General features: G+C 41.2%; 1 non-coding gene across 1 annotated transcript; it reads left to right on the top strand.

The window, feature by feature from the left end:
* The first annotated feature begins 18,502 nt into the window (after window positions 1–18,502).
* On the top strand, window positions 18,503–18,576 carry trnat-ugu (transfer RNA threonine (anticodon UGU)). Its single transcript has one exon. It is a non-coding gene; the product is annotated as a tRNA-Thr (tRNA).
* The last annotated feature ends 4,891 nt before the right edge of the window (window positions 18,577–23,467 follow it).

Genomic DNA, 23,467 nt, shown 5'->3' with positions numbered 1-23,467 from the left:
GGTGTGACCAACTGAACCATTTGTTTAATGTTCCTTGGTAGGTTTTATTTCTGTGTACTATTGAATGTGAACTGACAGCTGACACTGAGATCTGTCATGTTGATTTGTGTGTATGTCGATCATCAGTTCTGTTAGTTCTGGTTTTAGTTTTAATTCTAGTTCTTACTGTTAGAAAAGTTAGAACTGATGAAGCTGCTTGAATGAGCAGCGAAACATCTTCAAGAAAACTCTACAAGTCCAGACGCCTTGCTTCAATCTTCTCTATGTATGATGACCTGGATGACTGAGAATCTTCATCAACAAAACAGCACAAAAAAACCCAGTCAACTAAAAGCTTGTCTGAATAAAAGTTTTTGCAGCTGGCGTTTAAAAGAATCAACAGTATCTTGGAATTCAAATAGTTCCAAAGCTGGAAGAAGTGGTAGAATATAACTATAATCCAATTATGGCCAGCATTTTTAAATCGATGGAAAGATGGTCGAATCTTCAAATTTCATTAATTGGCAGAATAAATATTCTAAAAATGAATGTTCTTCCCAAACTTTTATACCTGTTTCAGAATATTCCCTTACCACCCCCATCAGATTTTTTCCTTAAAATTAAAAAACAATTTAACCAATTCCTATGGAACAATAAGCGTCCCAGACTTCGCTTGTCCCTTTTATATTTGCCCTTTGACGGAGGTGGGCTGCAATGCCCTAACATGCTATGGTATTATTGGGCGGCCCAATTACGAACAATAATGTTTTACTATACTTCAGATAATTCCCTGGCTTGGAGAAATATTGAATCATTATCTTTGAAGTTGCCCATCCTAAACTATATTTACTCTGACAAACACAACAAACTTAAAAGGATTACTCTCAACCCAATTCTTAAAAATATGATCTGTGTTTTGCAGGCTACCAAACGATATCTGAATGAATCCACCCCCCTTTCTACATTTCAGCCCAATCTGGGGCAACAATAATTTTACCCCAGGGAAGAATGATGGAGGCTTTAAAATGTGGGCAGACAGGGGGGTGGGACTAGTGAAGGATGTCTATGGAAAAGATGGAAAACTTTTAGCTTTTGAACAATTGGTTTCTAAATTTAATATCCCCCGAAAACATTTTTACAAATATCTGCAATTAAAGGATTTTATTAGGACCCATCAAAGCAACCTTACACAAATTCCTTGTATATCAACCTTAGAAAAAATTCTCACTAAAAATCCATATAACAAAGGAATCATTTCTGAATTATATGACCTACTGATGTCATCTTCTTCTCAATCTTCTGTTTCTAAATTTAATGCTTGGAAAATTGATTTACAGGAGGAGATATCTATAGACCAATGGAGAAAAGCCTGTGAGGTAGCCCAAACGCAGACGGGCAATACACGTCTAAAGTTACTGCAATTCAATTGGCTAATGAGACTTTATTTTACTCCAGAAAAACTTAACAAATTTAATATACAGATCCCAGATCTCTGTAATAGATGTAGAGAAGATAACGGCACTTTGTTCCATTGTCTATGGTCATGTCCAAAACTCAGAGAATTTTGGGGAGAGGTTAGGGATATGTTACAGGAAATATTGTCGGTGAAGTTAAAGCTGGAACCCAAATTTTTTATATTAGGCTTGCACCCTGAGGAATTCCATATAAATCGCCATGACAAAATTCTCATAAATCTAGGAATATTACAAGCCAAACGAATGATTGCTATGTCATGGAAAGAAATGGGCAAACCAAGCATAGCAAAATGGCTCAAAGAATTGTCTTTATGTTTACCATTGGAAAAAATCACATACACTTTAAAAGGCAAACAAGAGGTTTTTGAAAAAGTGTGGGGCCGTTTCATTAATTATATGAAAAACAAAGATTTATCCTATATGTTGCACGACCCTGGGACTTCATAACTAGTCCCTGTACAGTTACACAATCATGCTGAATTTTCAATGCCATCTTTCGTCTGCAAATACTTTCATGTACTTGTACTCTGCTTTTAAAATGTGCCTTTTTGTTTGTTAGTTTGTTCTTATGTGAGCCCATTTTACATTTGTATTTTGTAAAATTTCAATAAATATATTGTTGAAAAAAAAAAAAAAAAGAATCAACAGACTCAGCCACACGGATAGGGAGGGGCAGAACGTTCCATAGTCCGGGTGCCATGCCTGAAAGGATCGAGTTTTAAGGTGGGTTTTTGGAACCTCATGTAGGTGCTGGCAGGAGGATCGAAGAGTGCGTCTAGGGGAGTAACACACCAGCATGTCTGTGATGTACTGGGGGGCTTGCCTATTTAAAGCTCTGAAAGTTTGGGTTAAAATTTTAAAATCAATTCTGAATTTAATGGGGAGCCAGTGTAAGGAAGATAAATTCGCGGTAATGTGTGACCATCTGTTTGATCCTGTTAAAAGCCTTGCAGCAGCATTCCGAACCAATTTCAGGCGTTTGAGTCCAGAATTGTAAAAAAACAAATAAAAAGTGAATTGCAGTAATCTAAACGAAACCAGATAAAAGCATGGATAATCAGCTCTAGATCTGCATTTGACAACATCGGCCGTAATTTTACCTGTTTATGGTTTAATAATATGAACAATGAGCATTCAAACGTGTTTTTGTGTGGGAGCTTCTTTGATGAAGATCAGAGTGAGTCTTAAATGTTTATATGATTTATCAGATTTGTCAGAACAAATATAAAACAAATACAAGTGAATACACACACTGCATACAGGACTATAACATACTATTCAGCCCATTCACCCATGTGAAAATATATACAGGTCAAATATTATACAATAAAATTAAACAGCACTGCATAAAGACAGCCTTATCTAGACATGGAGGACAGTGTCAGTCAGTGTTGATCCTAACTGGACAGGCTGATTTCACACAAGTGTGACTGACTTGGAGTTACATTGTTACAAAGATTTCTTCTCTTCATTGTTCTCCTCTTTTTTTTCATTCATTAGAGTGCTAACCATTACACCATGGAACCCCCTCTTTACGCAAACCTGCCTGGAAGAGAACCAGAGACATGTCTTGTCCAGTCTGTCTTTCCAGAAACGGAGTCTGTCAGTGGTTAAAATGAGTGAGCTGATGTCCAGGTGTAGAACAAAGGAGCTCCTGCTAGCAGTGGTACAGTTTGTACCTACCAGCTTCAAATGAAGACAGAAGTGTGCTCTGAGGACTCACACAGCACTACAGTAGATCCTTATTATAGTCATCCATCTTGTCACATGACCTCACAACACACTGAACTGTTAGTGGGATTTGAACCCACACTATCAACAACAAATTTGGAACACCTTTTCCCCTCTCATTGATCCTCACCAATTATTAACTTCTTATTGATTCTTGTTGTCCATTGATTCATTGATCAATCAGTGACATCATCAATGCAGCAAAGCTGAACTTCATGTGGTTCATTAATGCCAGCCTCTTATTGGTTGTTGCTGGTCATTAGATAAAGAATGACAGACCTATAAAAGGCTGAACTTTTCTTGCTGAACCTTCTCTTCCCTCCAGCCAACCCTTGATTCAGGTACTTTTAGTCCTCTATAGACTAGACTGATACCATCAAGGCCACAGCAACAGTAATTGTAATGTGAGGAACTGGGCCTGCTCATCTGACAAAGATTGCTGAAGGTAAACCTGTTTTATATTTGTCGACACAACTAATGGAACACCAAACTCACATATATATATATAACGTCTTTATATGTCTTTAATGTAGTGCTGACTCTGCGGATGAAGGCCCCAGTCGAGCTGCCTACGGCTCCAACACAAAGATGTGCAGGCAGCGTTGGTTAGGTGGTCACCGCTGCAGAGGGCCAGCAGATACATGAGACTGCAAGCAGGTAGGAGACCGGCTACATGTTCTTTTACATGAAAGAGTGGACTGCTGATCGACACACACTTGGCCCACTGTGAGTGCCACCACGACAAAGATATATTTGGCTGTCTGAAGCCACTCATCCAAGTGCTGCAACCTGAAGCTGAGGCTGGACACCAGTGGCTGCTTGGGCGAGGAACAGGATGTCAGCCAGCTGGAAAAACACGCACTGGCTGAAGGACTAAACTTTGCCAAATTGCTGGAGCAGATTCCATTGGTGGAACTTATCATGAGGTGGAGTCCTCAACACACAGTAGAAGAGAGATCCCACTAGCAACTAAGAAACAGATAGTCAGCTACCTACAGAAAGTGGAGAGGGATCAAATAATCAGCTGCCAGCTCTGCTTCCAGCTTTATCCAGGCCTGTATGGACTCCAAGATACACCAAGAAGGAGTCTCCCTCAGACCCATCATCAACAGCACAAACTCAGTCACACAGAATGTGGTTAAGCACTTGGCTGACATCCTGACACCACACTGCACTCTGTGTTCGACTAGAACAGCCTTAATGCACCATTCTGATATGGATTGCTTCTGCCTGATATAGACCCTGGTGGGGAATAGTTTATCCATTCCTGATAAGGCTCCCGATGAGACAACACCTCGGCTGCCCCGCAGACGGCGCAGCCCCTGCTGAATGCCTCTTTGTTTATTTGATGTAGCACTATTCCAGGGTGTATCTTTCTGTGCCTTAATCTAACGTCCATTGTGAGCACATTCCCAGGGGCCATGCCGCTCCTGAGTGTGGCCCAGATCCTGTCCCCCCGGAGGCCAGGGAAAACCCTCCTCCACGCCTGGTCAGCCGCTGGTGGAAGATGTGATACAACCCTTTTGTGGGGATGTCTTGTAGGTTTTTCTGGTCCTGTCGGGTATAAAACTCACAACAGAGTGGATTAGTTGTTCCTGGCTGCCTTCCCCCCCTCAGCAACCGTAACCAGCGCTGAGGGACAGAGGCAGCCAGTTTATCACATACATCAACAATGTTGCCTTTTCTGAAAACTATTCTCCCCCTCCTTAGGATGGCCAGGATCCCCGCAGCTTCTATGCCACCGGCCGGGTCGACAATGTCCCCGAACCGGACTAAGTATCATGACGTCATGGGCGACCTGGTTCATGTTAGACCTCCACAGGAAGCTGCTGATGGCTTTGTTAATGTTGCTCTCCTGCTGTGGGGACAGAGGACAAACAGCCAGGACATGATTCATGGTAGACATCATTAGTGAATTGATTACAGTTATTTTTCCCTTTATCCCCAGCTGTCTCTGCTTCCACAGGTTAATTATGTTCTTGATTATTCCTGTTAAAATGTCCCAATGTTTTTGATTTGCTCTCCCTTCATCTTTCCCCACCCACACCCCCAGTATCTTTATTTCCTCTCCCGCATTCTGAAACCCCCATGTGTTGCGTGTGCTTTGTGCTCCCCCACACATCATTATTTGTGTTTTATTAATATTCATTTTTGCACCCGATGCTTTACAAAAAGAATCTATCGTGCCCATCACCTCATTAACACTATCTTTATCTACCACCGTGGCATTTGTGTCGTCTGCGTACTGCACAATCTTGCAGCACGCAGACTCTCCCACTCTAATCCCTCTAATATTTACATTTCGCTTCTGCCAGAGGCTCTGTCACCAGGGTGAAGAGCATGGCAGACAGCGGACAGCCCTGTCTGATCGATCTGCTCAGCGGAAACGCGCCCGTGCACGCGCCGTTTATTTTGACGCAGCTGGTGGCTCCGCTGTACAGTGTTTTGATCCAGTTAATGTACCGCTCTCCAAAGCCCAGCCTCTCTAGGACTCGCCATAGAAAGGTGTGCTCCACACGATCAAAAGCTTTTTCAAAATCTACACTCAATAAAAACCCCCGTTGTGCATGTGTTTGACCAGGCATCTGACGGCCAGGACAGAGTCAGAAATGTCTCTGCCCGGCACGCCATGTGCCTGTGTCTCACCCACCACCTCCTCAATGACCCTTTCAGCCTGTTTGCTAAAATGTTCGCCATTATTTTATAATCCGTATTCAAAAGACTTATCGGTCTGTAGTTTTCTAGTTTGTTTTATCCCCTTTCTTTTTATACACTATTGTTATTATTCCTTTTGCAAAAGTCTCCGTTGTTGTTTTTCTTCTTTCTATTTCATTGAAATAGGATGGGGGCCAGGTTAGGACTGAACGCTTGGTAAAATTCAGCTGTCAGTCCGTCCCATCCTGGGCTTTTCCCCGTATTCAGTGATTTTATGGCTGTTGTGATTTGTTGTATTGTCAGGTCGGAGTCACAGAAGGCCCTGTCTGCTTCGTCCAGCTTTTTCTCCAGATAATTTATATTTTTTCCCTTTCGTCCTGATCTGTTGCTTCAGTTTGAAATAATTTGCTATAGAAATTCTGCGCCGTTTGTAAAATCCCTCCCAGGTCCGTTATTATTTCCCCCTCACTGTTTACTATCGATTTTATAAAAGGGTTTTCTTGTTTTTGTTTTTCCAACCCCAGAAAGTAACTTGTTGATTTTTCCCCTTCCACTAGATATTTTGCTTTTGCTCTTATTGCCGCTGCTTTGCATTTGTTGACCGTTAAATTGTGCAGTTTTGCCTGCGCTGTTGCGAGTATGATTGTGTTTCGATCCGGATTTTCTTCTATTTTTTTCGTTTCGATTTTTATTATTTCTAATAATTCGTTCTCTTCCTGTTTTTCCTACCACAGTTTTTTATCCTATTTTTTACCCCCTCCCACCATTTCAATAAGTCTTCGGTTTCCGTTATTTCATATTTTATTCGTTTAGAAAAGAATTAATCTTTATTTTGAAATGTTCATTTTCTCAGATTTTATTGTTTAGAACCCACAGACCGCCGTTTCTGGGCCTGCCCGCTCCTCTCATGCGAACCTGAAGCAGGGAATGATCGCTCCACCTGTTAGGCATGTAATCCACGGTGTCCACCTCTGTGACTTCTCCAGGAGACGCCAGCACCAAGTCTATTCGGGATTGTCTCAGCTTCCCCCGCACCAGCTGTCTCCTGGAGTAGTCCCGACCTCCCGGGTTTAGCACTCTCCATAAATCTATTAAATTATATTCCGACATTAACTTTAGTAATTCTTGTCTGCTCGTGTCACTCTTTAATTTGTTGTTATTTATATTTACTGTATCTTCTGTTGTCATTATTATATTAAAATCCCCAATTATGATGCAATTCCCCGATACCCATTTACTTAGTTTTTCCCATAGTAAATCTTTCCTTCCCTTTTCATCATTGTTTCCATATATATTAATTACTTAGACCCTTGCTGCCTTCTTTCAGGTCCACCATGACCAACCGGCCCCCGCCGTCGGTGTGCACACAGGCCACATCGTGAGGGAGGCCCGGTTTGATCCGCACAGCAGCGCCCGCTGCCAGAGAGGGTCCAGGGTCATAAAATATTTCTCCTCTCCAAATGTTCTTTACTTGACTTAATAGGTCTGCGCTCCACCTTACTTCCTGCATACAGAGAATATCCGTGTGTGTGTGTTGTATTTTCTCTATTGTCCTTGCGCCAGGAATGTTTAAAGATGTGATTGTGATCAAGAAGTAAGGTGGAGGCAGACCTCAATGCAACAGTATCATTTCTTTTTCCTTGCATGCCTATTCTGTTTTGCTTCCTGCATCTTTTTTCTATACAATTTCTGCCCTGCCTCTCTCTCCAGGTCAGAGTCGGAGGAGATCACCCTATGTCCCAGGAAGGCGGGCACAGAGACGGCTTCTCTTGCCCTGGCTTTTTCAGCCAGCAGGGACTTACTGGAGCGAAGGGTGAGCCTCACAAAACTGTCCTTCATGGTGCTTTGCCCAAGCTCCTGGGAGCCGGCATATAGGCTAACGTCATCCAGGCTGGATCCCAGTGACAGAGCCTCTTCACCACCTGGCAGCCTCCGGGCAGGGCTCTTCACCTCCCCCCCATCCACGGCTGTCAACGCACTGATCCCTGCGCCACCCCTTCCGGGTGCGCTCATTTTTTTTATATGCTACAGGATCCGGGGTAGGGCCAGACTCACCGCCCCCTTCTGGGCAATCCCTCACGATTATGGAGCCAAATCGGGGTCATAAATTTTGTTCACCTGAAAAAATAAAATTAATTCAAACACTAAAACTTGAAACTGAAAATTAATGTTTTGATGTTGATTTTTTTGAATCAACTTTGAAATTCTTTTGAATAAATAGTTTATTTTCAGGTTTCATTTCAATAATTATTTTCATATTTACCATTTTATTTTTTCAGTTTCAGATTTTTTGTTTTCAGATTCAAATCTTAATTTTTTACAGTTTCACATCTTGTTTCTTCAGGTTCAAATCTTTTTTCAGCTTCAGATTTACTTTTCAGGTTCAAATCTTTTTTCCACTTTCGCCTCTCCTTTTTTCACCTTTGAGGTTTTGACCCCGATTTTGCGGGGGGTGGGACATGGGTGTGGCCTGCTGAGTGACAGCAGGACAATGAATGCTGAGGCAGAGCGCGCTCTGGGCTGAGGCCCCAAGCAGCAACCTTCGGGGCTCAAAGTTGATTGCAGTCTGCTCATCCTCACTGCCCGTTCAAACAGGACCTCTGTGCTCATGCTGCTGCACACTGCACAGCTCCACCTGGCTGATGCAGCAACAGCTGCTGCTCTGACACCATTGTTCATGTCTTCCTCTCTCTGCACTGTGTTAACACACCTGAATGCTGCAGAGCATCTTCTTCTTTCCTGCTAAATAAATAATGGCCCTGTGGTCTGGTGGTGTCGGTTCACCTTGGACAGCGATGGACAGGAGGACAGGAAGGTCCGGCTGCTCTCAGCTGGGACCTGTGCGTCTGGGTGCACACACACCTGCAGTCTGCTCACAGTTACTGACGTAGCCACTCCGTCACACCCCAGCTGACACATGACCGCACCAGGTGGCTGCTGCTATGACAGATGGTGGTTGTCAGCATTCCTCGTTAGTATAGTGGATAGTATCTCCGCCTGTCACGCGGAAGACCGGGGTTCGATTCCCCGACGGCGAGAAAGACTTTTACCACCAGATAGGATGATACTGACCCTGTACATTGCTGCTGAAGACAAGAAGATAGAAGACATTTCCCAGTTTGGGATAAATAAAGTATTTGTTCTGTTCTGTTCTGTTCGTCTTGTGTCTTGTGAGCTTTAGATTATATTATTTCTTGGGCTCTATGCTCTAAGTGTCTTAAAAATATGTGATTTCCTTTATTTACAGTGGTGCATGTCATGTGACTTTACTTATGCAACATGTATGATAATGTTCTGTCTCCTCTCATTTCCAGACGTGCAGCCAAAAACATGTGCAGTGATGATATGTGACGGTATCATCATGGTCTCAGAGAGAAGAGCTGAGTGTGTCTGTTCTGATCTTTGTTGTGTCTCTTCTCCTCTGTAGTTTCTGCTTGTTGCTCCGTCACACGCCCTCTGCTGGTGAGCTGCGTCATTACACACAACCTCTGCTGCTGTCAGACTGTATAATAACCACTTCTAATAGGTGCAATATTCACACACCACAGTGTACAACACATTATTTATTTAGTTTCTGATGCACTATGTACAGTTTTCTTACAGACCACTTCTCCCTCCACTCACCTGTGCAATAACTGTTCATATGTAAACTGTTGATGATTCTATTCTATATTTTATTGGTAGTTTATTTTATCATATATATCTTTTCTTAACTTATCCTTTGCTGTCTGTACCTGCTGTTGCAAAAATGCAATTTCCCCATTGGTTTTTTAATTCCCCACACTTAGTTGGATGGAGGACTGCGACACTGACAATCATTAAAGAAAATGCCATGCATGCAGAAGATGTATTGAAGCAAGATTTAAAGAAAAAGAAAAAAACTTCTCACCGGTGTACACGAGAGTGAAAGACAGCAGGTTCAAATAAGAATCCCGTCAGCTCTCCCTCCTCTAGTGGCTCCCTGCTTCTAGCGGAGGCAAGGCCCTCGTCAGTGTGCACTATCAAGCAGCCGCCAGAGAAGTGAGTGCGTATTGGGATCCGGCTCGAAGGACCAATTTATGTTAGAAAAATACACAAGAGATAATAGCTGGAGTTCACTCAAGTGTGTTTATTCCTGCAGGAAGGAGCAGTCACAGACACAGACAGTTGCCTTTGTAGGAGTGCTCAAGCAGCTCCCTTCTTATACCCTCTGTTATCTGACAGACACAGCTTCTCAGAATACACACATCTTAGAATAGGCACAAGCATAATCATAAAACAGGATCACAGGACTACGTAATGATTAATCACTATACACTATAATTAATTCTCTGATTCTTGAGATTATGGACAGAACTACATTTAAAATTAAAAAATATATATTTGTAGTAAATGTAAATGTAGTAAGTTATTTACTATATAATTTTTTATAAAAATTAGGATTTATCTGATTTTTTTTCATCATATGTCAACTCCATACAACATATCCAAAATAATTTTATTTCAATTTGAATAATTAAGTCAAACTTTAAAAGCTTCAAATATCAAGTACTAGCTTACTTAATCATAAAAAAGTGATTAAAATACATATTGTACCATTCTGTCATTATTTTACACGGTTTTGGAAAATGACTTTTAAAAAAAACTTTGTTTCATATATTCATTTTTAATATTATATAAATAAATTATAAAATATATAAATTATATTTAATATTATATTTAATCTGCCAATTTATGCAAATAAGAGACCAGTGCATGCAGTCCAAGTAATATTTTAATAAACAAATTCATAAATTGTACCAAAATGCATTTAAAAAAAAAAAAAAAGAATAAACCTACACTCTTGTCAACTGATGGAGTTGACAAGAGTAGGCAAAGCCTATTAACAAGGCCAGTAAACAACACATGAATACACATGACAACTTTGGAGGTACTCTATACTTGGAATATTGCTGAACTGAACTGTTTGAGGAAACATTTAAAACTTATTTAGGACACAGGCTTCCAGTGGCACCTGTGTGGGATCCCAAAAACTCCCTGAATGCATCCTCCCTCCTTTCAAGGGCTCACTGTAAATGAAAGTTTACAATCAGACTCAAAATGTCAATGCAATGTCTGTTATTATTCAGTGCATGTATGATATGTATGTTATTATACAGCTGCTGTACAGTATGTTCTATCAGTCAGGTAACTTGGTTTCTACAGGACAAGTGTCAAGGTTGCAGATCTCCTAAATGACTTTATGCATAACTCAATAATTCAAAAATTTACCTAACCTGTACGATTTAGGCATCAGACAACAAGCGGCGAACATGCATGCGCTCTATGAAGTTCATTACTTCAGGAGTCATGTTATAGAGCTCTCGTCTCCGACTGGACTTGACTGGTGATGCACTCCCAGTTAATTTAAGAAGGATGTCCTTTACTGGACAAAAACAGATGACCTCCGTTCCTTGTTTTGGGTGAAAAGTGGCTGTAGGACCACAAGGGTGCATAAACTCAACCTTCACATCTTGGTGCTCATTGTCTATGTCAATGGACTTTGCAAGCCACCAGTGGTTGTCATATACCACTGCTAGCCAGTCTCCTTTTTCAACATTGTTGATAGTGATATCAACAACAGTGCCCTCAGGACCATTCAATGTCTCCTCTATTTCATCCATCAAATCACTGTCTTCTGCTTCCCATGTCTCCATCAAATTGTCTTCTTCTTCCGCTTCATTTTCCATCTCCTCCATTAACAGGGCCAGTGGCCTCTTCTTACTTCTCCTTGCTTCAGTGTGCTGCTCTACTATGCGTTCTTGCAAATGTGAGGTAGCCAGGGCAAAGCACTGACAATCCAGAGGCTCACTACAAAAGCAAGACATCTGTCTGTGACAGATACTATTGTCATTCGGGATGACCTGGTGTATTTGTCTTGTTGCTGGAACCTGTCTGAGCTGTTGTGTAAGAAATGCATCATATTTCTCCATGTCTTCTTCCTCAGTAAGATACAGCTGCACACCATTGAGGCAGTTTGAAACCTTGTCAAAGAACACGTTTCCATTCTCAATATGACTTCCCTGTAGAATCAACGAGTCTGCAGTTCTCTTTACAGTTCCTCCAATGCCATCAGGGGCACCCTTGCCATGGGCTGTTGGAAAGTAATTCCATGTAGTCCTACTGAAGCCGAAAGTGGGTGGCACTTCAGAAATGAGTAAGAAGTTTTTCTTGTTTTTGAACTGCTTACTTGGCCCATCTGACCAGAAGTGTACAGTGGTTACTGATGGATATTTGGTCTTTATGTCTGTGAGGACAGGATCTATGTGAGTCCAGATTGCTGCCGCATCTTGTCTCTTGGACTCAGACACTGAGCAAAATGCTGCCTTTTCATCCTTGGTATAAAACATCCCAGTATGTAGAGTCCACTGAGGCAAGTTCTGGCCAAAACGGCAGGCCTGAACCTCAGATGCATATTTACACTTCCAGGATTCTGAGAAATCAATATGCACGATGACTGTGTTCTCATTGCAGGTTTTGATGACATCTTTGTATGTATTTACTTGATTGCGAACCAGGCAGACATGTGTTGTTGTCTCCCTTTTAAGTTTCTCTTCATACAGATGAAGCAATTCTGAAAGACTTCCTGAGTGTGGTTGAAGTCTCATGTTGAAATGGCTCTCAGTTGTTGTCTGGTCCTGAACTCTCTCCCACTGCTCCCACTGAACATTAGTTCCACCCAGTTCTGGAGCCACAGCTGTGTGTTTGGTTTTGCAGCATAAACAAGTGCGAAGAAGACAAGCCTCACTTGCTGGAGAGCAACAAACTAAATGAAAACTATCTTCACGTTTTGCTGACTCCACAACACCTGATGACACAAGAGCTTGAAGCATTAAGTTGGCATTTGCATGGTAATGACACATGCATGTGTTTCTGTCAGATGCCTTTGGAGGTGTAACATAGAACGGTTGTAGTGCACAAAATGAAGAATAACTGAGTTTCAGATTTGGGTTTGTGTTAAGAAACTCAGCGTGGAGATTTAGCATGGAGTCAGTCAGAACCATTCGCTGGCGCTTGATTTTTTTTCTGGTGATGGTGTCAGTTTTATCAGTGGTCATGCGGGATGAGCTCTCAAAGAATTCCTTAACTGTCTGGCTGATGAGCTGGAGATATGTTTTCTTTTTTTCTGGTTTCTTTTTTAGACTCATTGACTTGTAGCTGACTCCAAACTTGTGCACACCATGAAGAAGCCGATACTTCCTTAGAACCTTGCCAGACAGTGCCAGTTGCCTATGACCATTTGTGCGTCTCTGTGACACAGTTTCTTGGTCCTGTCTAAGCTCCTTGCAGAGAACATTGTGAAAAAAAAAGTGTTCTTTTGATATTTGGGTTCCTAAGATAGCTTCCTGATAACATCTTCTCTGTCTCTGTTCGTGGAGAATCTACTGTTGTTCTACCTCTATTTTGTTTGTCATTTGATTTTGGAGTTACTTTAGCCTTTTTCTCCCGCCATCTCTGCTTCCTAAGCCTGTTTCGCTCTTTTCTCAATTTATCAATCTTTTTCTTCAAAGCTTGTATTTCCCTTGAGTGTCTCTTTCTAGCTCTTCTTCTCTGTCTCTCATTTGCAAGAGCTCGTCTACTGGTGGCCGGCTCTTCGATCCCCTGCTCTAAGGGACTAGCTGGTGGGGTGACAATATACTGTGTGGCTCTGGAACTTCTTGACCTTTTCTTTGCTTCCCTCCAACGTTTTCTGCAATGTCTGAGTTCCCTTGGCCCCAAGTCTACCACTGTTCTCACAGCTTTGTTGAGGACCCTTTGCCTCCATCTTTGCCTTTCCTTCTCTAGAGATTCCCTTCTTTTGTCTGCATCACTGTTTATTTTCTGTCTTCTCCTTCTTCGATATTCCCTATTTCTTTTTCTTTGCTCTTCCACTGAAAGTTTACATCTAGCCATGTCTACCTACAGATAAAAGCAATACATACAAGTTAACATTTGTGTTGATCATTTCTTTTTTAAATAAATAATTTAAAATGTATTTAAATTTAAATAAATAATTTTTTAAATAAAATAAATATCAGTCAGTGTTAGATAAGATTTATGTGAGTATTTTGTCATTCTATGTTTTGTTATTCAATACATAATGAGTTCTGGAGAATTTTTCAACCCCGTCAGGTTAAATGTCAACACCGTCAGGCATTCATTCTGACGGAGTTGACTCCTGACGGAGTTGACAAAATGAATTGTTTTTTTGTCTCAATCATGTCACATACACTGGAGCCATTTTGTTTTCCCCCAGGTGGTAGCTGCCTCTATAAGCTACGCTAAATTACCTACATTTATTTAACAATTTTCATATAAGACAATTATACCTAGATGACAAAGTTGACACCCAAAACTTGTGACGACAGAGAAATCGCCTTTATTGGCTAAAAAGAAAAAAAACTGTTAAACTTACTTGAGCATGTGTTGTGCTGCTGCTTCCATCAAGAGAGGGAAAATGAAAAGGGGGTCCTCAGTGTTATAGCTGACCAATATATGCCTGATTTATTTAGAAACTTGAAAAAACCTGACGGAGTTGACTTGATGTGAGGACGCTACTTTGAAAAGATTTTTTAATGGATATAATTATATTTATTGAACTTAATGTATTCTTGTACATTTTATAAAACCATCAAATTAATTTTGTTGTAATTTTTATGTATTATTCACATGTTTAATCACTTTTTCTTTCAGGCAGCTCTTATGACCTCTTGCAGAGGTCATGCTAATTGGCATGTACTTTCTTGCTCTGCCCTCATACTATATCAGATTGCTATGAAAGCACGCTTGCTTTTAAATTGAGGACATGTTTTGTCCCTAATCTCAAGAATCAGTGAATTAATAGTAAAAAACAAATTAAGGTAGAATTATTCCAACAGAACTCAACATCAGTGCAGTTACACAGGACACAGTCCTGACATGACCTGACTAAATATACAACGATACACAACTATTATTCATGTAAACAATGTGCCATTTTCTGTGCCAACATGGTGCCAGCATGGCCTCCATGTTGGTGGGAGGGGGTTGATACAAACAGAGGGCGGAGCTTCAAAGTGAAATATAAACCTCCTCTCAGTGAATCTAACAGTACGAGTCAGTGTGTGTCTGACTGCTACAGACAACTCTCCAGCAGGACGTGTGGATCCACTGCAGCAGGACTACAGTAAGTTTCAGCAGCTCTGCATTCTTCTGGTCTTTTCCTCTAGAACTGCATGTAAAGTTAGAAATGTGAGTCCCTGGTTAGTGTAACTAGTTTATTCCTTTCTAGTGTTTTTGTACGTGACCTGGATACCCTCCCCGTGAACCTGGAAGTTTGACGGTGCTAGCGGGAGTCGCTAGCTGCATTTGCATTCAGAGCTTAGCCAGATTCCAGCGATTCTGTGTGAACAGGGTCTAAAATAACATGACACAGCTACCAGAGGTTTGCTAGTGTTTCCATGCAATGTTGGTTAGATTATAGAGGCAGTAGAAAGTTTGTCTGAAAGGTGAAGCAGTGCTGAGAGCTACAGAGTCCACCTGCAGTAAGGACACAGAGGACAGCTCCATCATCAGACAGTGTACTTTATTCAGAAAGCTGCACTGTTCACTGTTTAATGTCCAAAAGTGCAGGAAGTGCCCCTCACTGTTTTGTGTTATTATTTCAAGTTTCAATGTGTAACTGGGCACAGTGTTATCATGTGAAATCCAAACCCAGATGTAGACCTCATCCTGACCCTGGTCGCTGTGGACCTGTGACTGTTGCCTCTGTGCTTTCTAATTTACTGAACACTGAGTTTTATTCCACTGTTCACAATCATGTGCACAACTTCAGTTTCATGTTGTTTTCACTCTGAGCTGTTACGATGTAAATTGTTACACACTCAGCTTCAGGATCTTCCTGGTGTGTCCTCATAGATAATGGACTTCTCACTAGAAGAATTAGAGTCTCCTGAGAGCCTGGAGGTTATGCAGCTCATCCAACGTCTCATGGTGAGTTATTTCAACCTCAAACTTCAGTAAAATGTCTAAAATGATTGTTTTTGTCATCACACTAACATGCATGTGTGTGTTATAGGACAGCTGTTGTGACCCTGCTGTATCCAGGGAGGACCTCCGCAGGCAACTTGTAGAGATTGAATGTAAAGTTGTGGACATATTAACAAGACGTGCTCTTAAACTTGAGGCCATGGAAAAGGAAATGGCTCTTCTTACACAGCAGTGTGTTTTTTCTTACTCGGATTGATGCTGAGCAGCTGTTAGTGGAGGATCCTGGGGAAGAAATCAAACGTCCCCGTAATGGCTTTCATGTCTACATGCTATTTGTTTATTTTTGCTGTGCATTTAAAGAAAATACTGTTTTCCAAAATTCATTCTTATTTGATTCACATTCTTAGCAATTCATTGAATCGAATGAACAAGCTCTCAGTCAAACCTCAATCACATGACAACCGTTCTGCTAAGCTGTTCTTTTGTGTTACTGACATGCAGACACATGAGTCTCTTCTCATTCCACACTTTAGTATTTAATAACATTTAGTACTTACATTAAATATAACAAGTCACTACATCACCGTGTTCTTTAATCGTGGTAAAACATCATAAAAACATCTGAGCAGCAGCATCATAAATCAGTCCCTTTGAATTAGGACTCCTGGAGACAAAGAAGCTGAGCATCAGGTTTGCAGTCATTTCAGGAGGAGGAGGAAGATTTGTTGATACTATTCATGATTCCATGGTTTTGCTTTTTTGCCCAAACACCAGTTTCCTTAATGTGTAACGAGCTAATAATGTTCAGCGTGTAGGTGGGCGTGTACGTGCGCCTAGCATGATAATAGACTGAACCACAGGTCTGGCAGACAGTATTGTTTGACCTGTGTGGATTCTCAGTTAGTGGAGAGGCTTTTCCACTTTTCTCCAATCACTACACACTTTTCAAAATTCTGACCAATTACACAACAGTATTTAAATATGACCCCAGAAAAAAAAGTTGTGCTCAGAGGAGGAGAACAAGCTGTGAGACATCCCAAACACACTGTTGTTTTGTTTGGACTCTTTTTTGGTAACAGAAATAAACAGGACATATGAGAAGAGTTTGTAAAACACTGATGGGAGTAATAACAACATTACACCCAGCAGACACTTTATTATGTACACCTGTTCAACACAATGTATTAATAACGGGTGGTCCAAGAAGTAAGAAGCAGCAGCAGTGTCTCCAGTGGAGCTCACAGCAGGATCCTCCTCCTATTATTCAGAGACCTGTTTGAAAATCTCAGCAGTCAAAGACACAAGTGGCAGCTGTCCATGGTGCTGATCAGGACCCTCACAGTGATGCAGTCAGGCTCTCTGTCTGATGTGTGTTGCTGCATGCACACAGGAACATTCTATTCTTCCTCATCTAGTTGATGCAGAATAAGAAGCAGGAGCTCATCACACTGTGAGCTGATGTTAGTGACTCTACACTCAATAAGAGGAGACTTATTGAACAAAAGTCCACCTCTGCCTCCTACATGGGTCCAGCTGATGTTACAAGTACACACTACACACACTGTGCTGACGTCATTTCATCACAAAGTGTCTGTGAAATGATGATGTCAGATGTGAAAAGAGGTAAGGAAATGCTCAATATCATCTTCATCAGTCCATTTTTGCACTTCTGGTTCTGTTTAGCTTGTGGGCCAAAAATAACACATTGTAAAACAGAAGCTATGGACCTTATAAAATCTGACATCCAAACAGGACTACACAGACCATCAAATGATACCATCATATGTAGCACTGAGGTCTGAATGATTTCAGCTGAGCTGTGCAGGTCCTCTAAAGCCATCATTTACCGGTAGTCCAAATTGCTATGTATTTTGGTCCCTACGGGTAACCATAGTTACGTTGTACGTAAGCATGTAATGTTTTGAGTATGCCCCTGTATGAGGATGAGTTGAGCTCTGCCAAGTTGCTACACAGAGGCTAATAAATTGTGTCGTTTCTAAGAACTATTTCCTCATTTCCCTCACCTGAAATAACGATGGAAGATATAACAAATTGTTGTTCTGTACATTCTTTTGAAATATGAGAACTGAGGTCAATAAAGCTCACATCTACAAAAACAACAGTCACAAAGACAACTGTAGACAGGCAAACTCAGAGTCTTTATTGCAGATCAAAAATGATACGAGAAGACCTGAGTCAGCAACCGGTTGCAAAAACAAGGCATAATCCCTTCCTTCTAAAGCCATCAAGCCCCTCCTTGACTGCTACTCATCTTTTAATCTTCTGCCACTGTCCATCCATGGCACCTGGCTGTGTGTGTGTGCCTACTTGTGCCGGGTTAGCCCCCTGTCTCGCCAGGGTCAGCTGTTTTACACCACTGCTACAGCTGGGCAGCCCCTCTTTTTCTTACCAGGGCCCACCTACTTGCTGCCCTGCCACCACATAGCAGCACATTGTCACACTTTTCTCTCTTGTTTAAACAGTCTCAAAATTCAAACCTTCGTAGAAAAATAAGTCAGGTATTATAGAATTAATTTGAATTTATTAATTGACAACTGTCTACAGACAATCAGGGCTATCAAGTGTTACATGCTATGTTAAGGAAATGATACTGCAGAAATGCAGTACAATTGATTGAACATGTCCCAGCATGCTTTACCTCCATCACATTCTGAGATACAGCTGATATACCTGAAGGCGCTGTGGCTTAGTTGGTCAAAGCGCCTGTCTTGTAAACAGGAGACCCTGGGTTCAAATCCCAGCAGTGCCTTTGTGTTTTCGGGGCAGCAGTGCCACAGTGGTATAGCAGGGTTGTCCAATAACCAGAAGGTTGGTGGTTCAATCCCAACTCCTCCCTAAAGTCAATGTTGTGTGTCTTTGGGCAAGACACTTCACCCTAGCCTGTGGTGTACCTTGCTAGTCATTGTATGACACTGCTTGGCAGCAGCCTTAAAGACGTTCCCTGGGATTACTAACGTATCTAAAATAAAACAAAAAACATAGTTTTATATAAATTATTTAACAATTCATTCAGGAAACCAATTCATTGAACTGGTTGCATAAAAAAATATTTTTTCGACATACACACAAATCAACATGACAGATCTCAGTGTCAGCTGTCAGTTCACATTCAATAGTACACAGAAATAAAACCTACCAAAGAACATTAAACAAATAGTTCAGTTGGTCACACCTGTTTGGCAAACACTTGACTTATTTGTGTGGGTTCTCTTGTGGACAGTTAAAACACTATTTTGTCTAAAACATTTCCACCATAATTTGCAAGAAAATGGCTTCTCATCTGTGAGTTCTCATATGGAAAGTTAAGTTACTTTTTTGACTGAAACATTTGTCACATGTTTTGCAAGAAAATGGTTTCTCACCTATGTGGGTTCTCATGTGGGCAGTTAAACTACCATTTTGAGTAAAGCATTTCCCACATGTTTTGCAAGAATGTGGTTTCTCACCTGTGTGGGTTCTCATGTGGGCAGTTAAACTACCATTTTGAGTAAAACATTTCCCACATGTTTTGCAAGAATGTGGTTTCTCACCTGTGTGGGTTCTCATGTGGGCAGTTAAACTACCATTTTGAGTAAAACATTTCCCACATGTTTTGCAAGAATGTGGTTTCTCACCTGTGTGGGTTCTCATGTGAATAGCTAAATCATGATTTCGACAAAAGCATTTGCCACATGTGCTGCAAGAAAATGGCTTCTCACCTTTTCTACCAGGTTTACATTTTACAGATTTTTTTCCTGGAGGAGAGTTGTGAGAGACAATCCTGTCACAGCTTGGTTCTAGTTCAATATAGTTCCTTTCATTAGCAACAGTCAATATAGAGGGCTCAGTCTCCTCTCTCAGTTCATACTGCTCTTCCTCATGACTGCTGGAGAGAACATGCGGTTCCTTTCTAACCTGTGGGAGTTCTGGTTCCTCCCAATCCAGGCTGCTGTTCCTGTTCTGGTTACAGAGCTGCTGGTCAGCTAGAATCAGCTCTTTCTCCTTAAAATTGTGTTGTTGAGTGAGATCTAAAGGGTAGAAGAAACAAGAAAACATGTTTTACAGTTTGGTTCATTAAGCTTAATATAAACGTTGCACAGAACTGAATAGGATCCTGCATGAGTCACTGGATTCACTGCTTGTTTGCAGTTTCACATACCTGTTCTGTGTAACTTTATCTCAGGTATCAGCAGTGGGTCCTGATGGTTGAGCTCTTCTTTGTATTGGATGACAAACGGTTCAAAATGGTCCAGACTGGATTTTTTTTCCTGGTTACAGAGCTGCTGGTCAGACAGGATCTCTTCCTCCTTACAGTCATGTTGTTGAGGGAGAACTGGAGGAACAAATGGACACAAAGCAGAGCTCTCAAGTTTTCAAGTTCAAGCTTAGAGTGAGTTTCCCAGTACCCCTTTGGTATACTGCTGCATCATCAACATTGTTATTTAATACTAATACTAACATCTCAAATACCATTGTGGTTGATAGAAAATATCTATGATGTACTTTTTTAGGGCTGCAACGATTACTCGAGTACTCGAGTAATATTCGAAGGCAAAATGCATTAACAACTAATTTAGCATTCGACGACTCGTTAGTGACGTCATTGAGAATGATTCTCTTGTGGCGCAGCGGGATGATCAGTGTTTTGGGTTCAAGAGGTCCTGGGTTTGAAACGCGAGTGAGCAGTTTGCAGGTCAGACACATAGACACATGGTTTTGGCGCCGGGTATGGAGGAGGTCGCAGACTGAAGTAGGACTGAGTGATATGGCAAAAAATTTATCATGATCATATATTTCATTATCAGTCGATATCGATAATTAACACAATATGTAAAATCTATATTTATTTCACATTTAGAGGAGAACAGTTTGTTGAAACCAGATGGTTAATTGTGGTGTTAAGCTTCTCTTTATTTGTCAAAACATGACATGACCAATTCTTCAAAAAACTAAGGTGTATATCTCTTAATAAAAATCTCCATAAAATCAATATTACAATCTATATCTTTGTACTACAAAGTAGAACCATAACCCATACAAATTTATTACACTATAAGTAAAAAATGTGCCATTCGCTCTTTTGACTTTGATGACATTCCAGCTGAGATAACAGTCTGCTACGCGTCTTTTATTGCATTCAGAGCTGCTTTTCAGCCATGTAGACGACCCAGCTAGTCAGGGGTGATACGTCTCGTGTCGAATCAATCATCTTTGATATAGAGAGAGATATATATGAGAGCAGAAAGCTCTACAATTCTAGTTTGAGCACCTTGTGATCTCGTTCCATTGTCCAATTGGACACTGACTTTCCCATAGACACAGCCTGTAAACAAGACAGAGACATGGCGGAGTATACCAATAGAAAGCCTAAAGTGTCCTCTTTTCGGAGAAAAAAAAGTTGAACAGTGACGGTACAGCTCCACATGTAGCACTCGAGAGCCCAGCATGCAATGCACATGTGCAGCGTCACACAACGTGTACACATTTATTGAGCATTATCGAACTTTTGTCATCTTGTTATTCAAAAAAGTTATATTGCGATAATTATCATTATCGTTTTTATCGCCCAGCCCTAGACTGAAGCAATGCCGCTGCATCTGTTTCTATGGGAAAACTATGACATTTACGTGTGAGCCGAGTACTTGAATAATTGCTAAAATAATCGGCAAGTATCCGAGTACCAAAATACTGGTTTGTTCCAGCCCTAACCTTTGATTACATTATGCCATCCCCAACCCAAAAATGTGTTCCGGTCCACTGGGCATTACCCGGTATGCCAGATGGCCAGTCCATACCTGCTCTCAAAAGCCCTGACTAATGTGTTGATGGAAAGATCTAAAACCTGGAACAACCAAATGACCTGAACCAACATTAAAGTTCTAATAAACAGAAATAATAATAAACATCCAGGTTCTGACAAAGAAAAAAAACATTTTAGAGACGTTTTACCTTGAGGAACGTTGTGAGAGAGAACCATGTCATGGTTTGGTTCTGGTCCATCATAAGCAGCAGTTACTATAGAGGGATCAGTCTCCTCTTTCAGTACATGCTGCTCTCCTTCATGACTGGTGCAGACTTCCTGCTGTTCCTCTTTAACCTGTGGAGGTTCTGGTTCCTCCTGGTCCAGAATGGAGTTCTTCTTCTGGTTACAGAGCTGCTGGTCAGCCAGAACATCCTCCACTTGTAAACTGTGTTGTTGAGGGAGATCTGCAGGTCAGAGGGTCAGAAGGTTCACAGCACACAGAGAGATGTATTTTCTATATAGAGAGAATTCTAACATAGAAATACCATCAGCTTTTCAGTAATATCATGTCAACAGACATTCAGCAAGTCTAACTTAGGGTGCAATAACAAAACATTAGGTTTCCCTGTGTGGGACATTCACACACTACTAACTTCTGTTGTTACATCATATTCCACACTTACCAGTGTTTCCCTGCCATTATATAGGGAGCAGCTGTTTTCTATACAGCAGCAGATCATAGCAGAAGTCATTTAAGGTCACCTTTCCTATAGAACAGGTCTTTGTTCTTTTTATTAAACACAATAAATAGCTGCCCCATGCACACACACACACAGGCATGTTTTTTTGTACAAACCAGGAAGTAAACATCAGGAACGTTTCTTCCTTAAAATTAAATTTTTCATTATTTCAGGAGTAACAGTGAACGTAGTGATGTGGCCAGCATGTGACAGCAACGGCCTCTGTTGTGTGGAAATTAATATACTGTGAAGCCAAAAGTTAAAGAAAGAAACATGATCACATCTGGAACCACTGGAGGTTTGATAACGGATCATTAGACAATTAGCACCTGCTAGCTGTGATCAGGTAGTTTATATGTGCTGTAATTGAGCGAGTCTTGATTCCTGACCCCCAGGAACCAAACCATGGACTTTGTTTAAATACTACTGCTGTCTGTGTCTGTCATTGGCAGACAGGAGGGTGTTAAGCTGTCACATCTGAACCTGGCTGTGGTCTGTGGAGGTGTGCACCACGGCACTGGTGGAATTCAGCTACCAGCCAACATGTAATGATCATATCAGTGCTGCACTGTTTACTTTTTAAACATGCAGGTTAAACCACAACTCAGCAGTGAACTACACAAACCATGACGATGATGACAACAACATATAATGATGTCCGCGCATTCTAAGCAGCTGTTGTCTGTATGGATTGTTTAGTGCTGCAGTATTTTGATCAGGCAGATGCGCGGACACCAAAAACCTCTGTTGACGCCGCTAAACTTTTGGCTGTGAACAAAAACTCATATTGTTGTTGTTCAGGTCACGTTTGAACGGATGAACCGCAATAAATGAAAACGTTTATCAACTCGGGCTACATCGATGATGCTCAGCTCAACGACTGATGACGTACACAGTGGTAATGAGCGAGCGTCTTCACCCAGCTCAGCTCCAAGTCATGAAGTCAGTGTCCTCCTGTCAGAAACACTATGTGCTGAATGTCACTCTTTTCACACAGAGCCGTTGTTGTTCCGTGACATTGTCATGTTTACATACCTGTTCTGTGTAGCTTGATCTCAGGCTTCAGGAGCAGATCCAGCAGTTTGCGCTGACGGTCCAGCTCTCCCTCGTACTGGACGATAGTTTGTTCAAACACTCCCAATATTTCAGCAGCAGCAGCAGTTAGCCGCTCGCTGATA

Source organism: Parambassis ranga, unplaced genomic scaffold, assembly GCF_900634625.1.
Source record: "Parambassis ranga unplaced genomic scaffold, fParRan2.1 scaffold_21_arrow_ctg1, whole genome shotgun sequence".
NCBI classification, from domain to species: Eukaryota; Metazoa; Chordata; class Actinopteri; family Ambassidae; genus Parambassis; species Parambassis ranga.
Note: the sequence above shows the minus strand (reverse complement) of the source record. Positions and strands in the feature narration are given on the sequence as shown.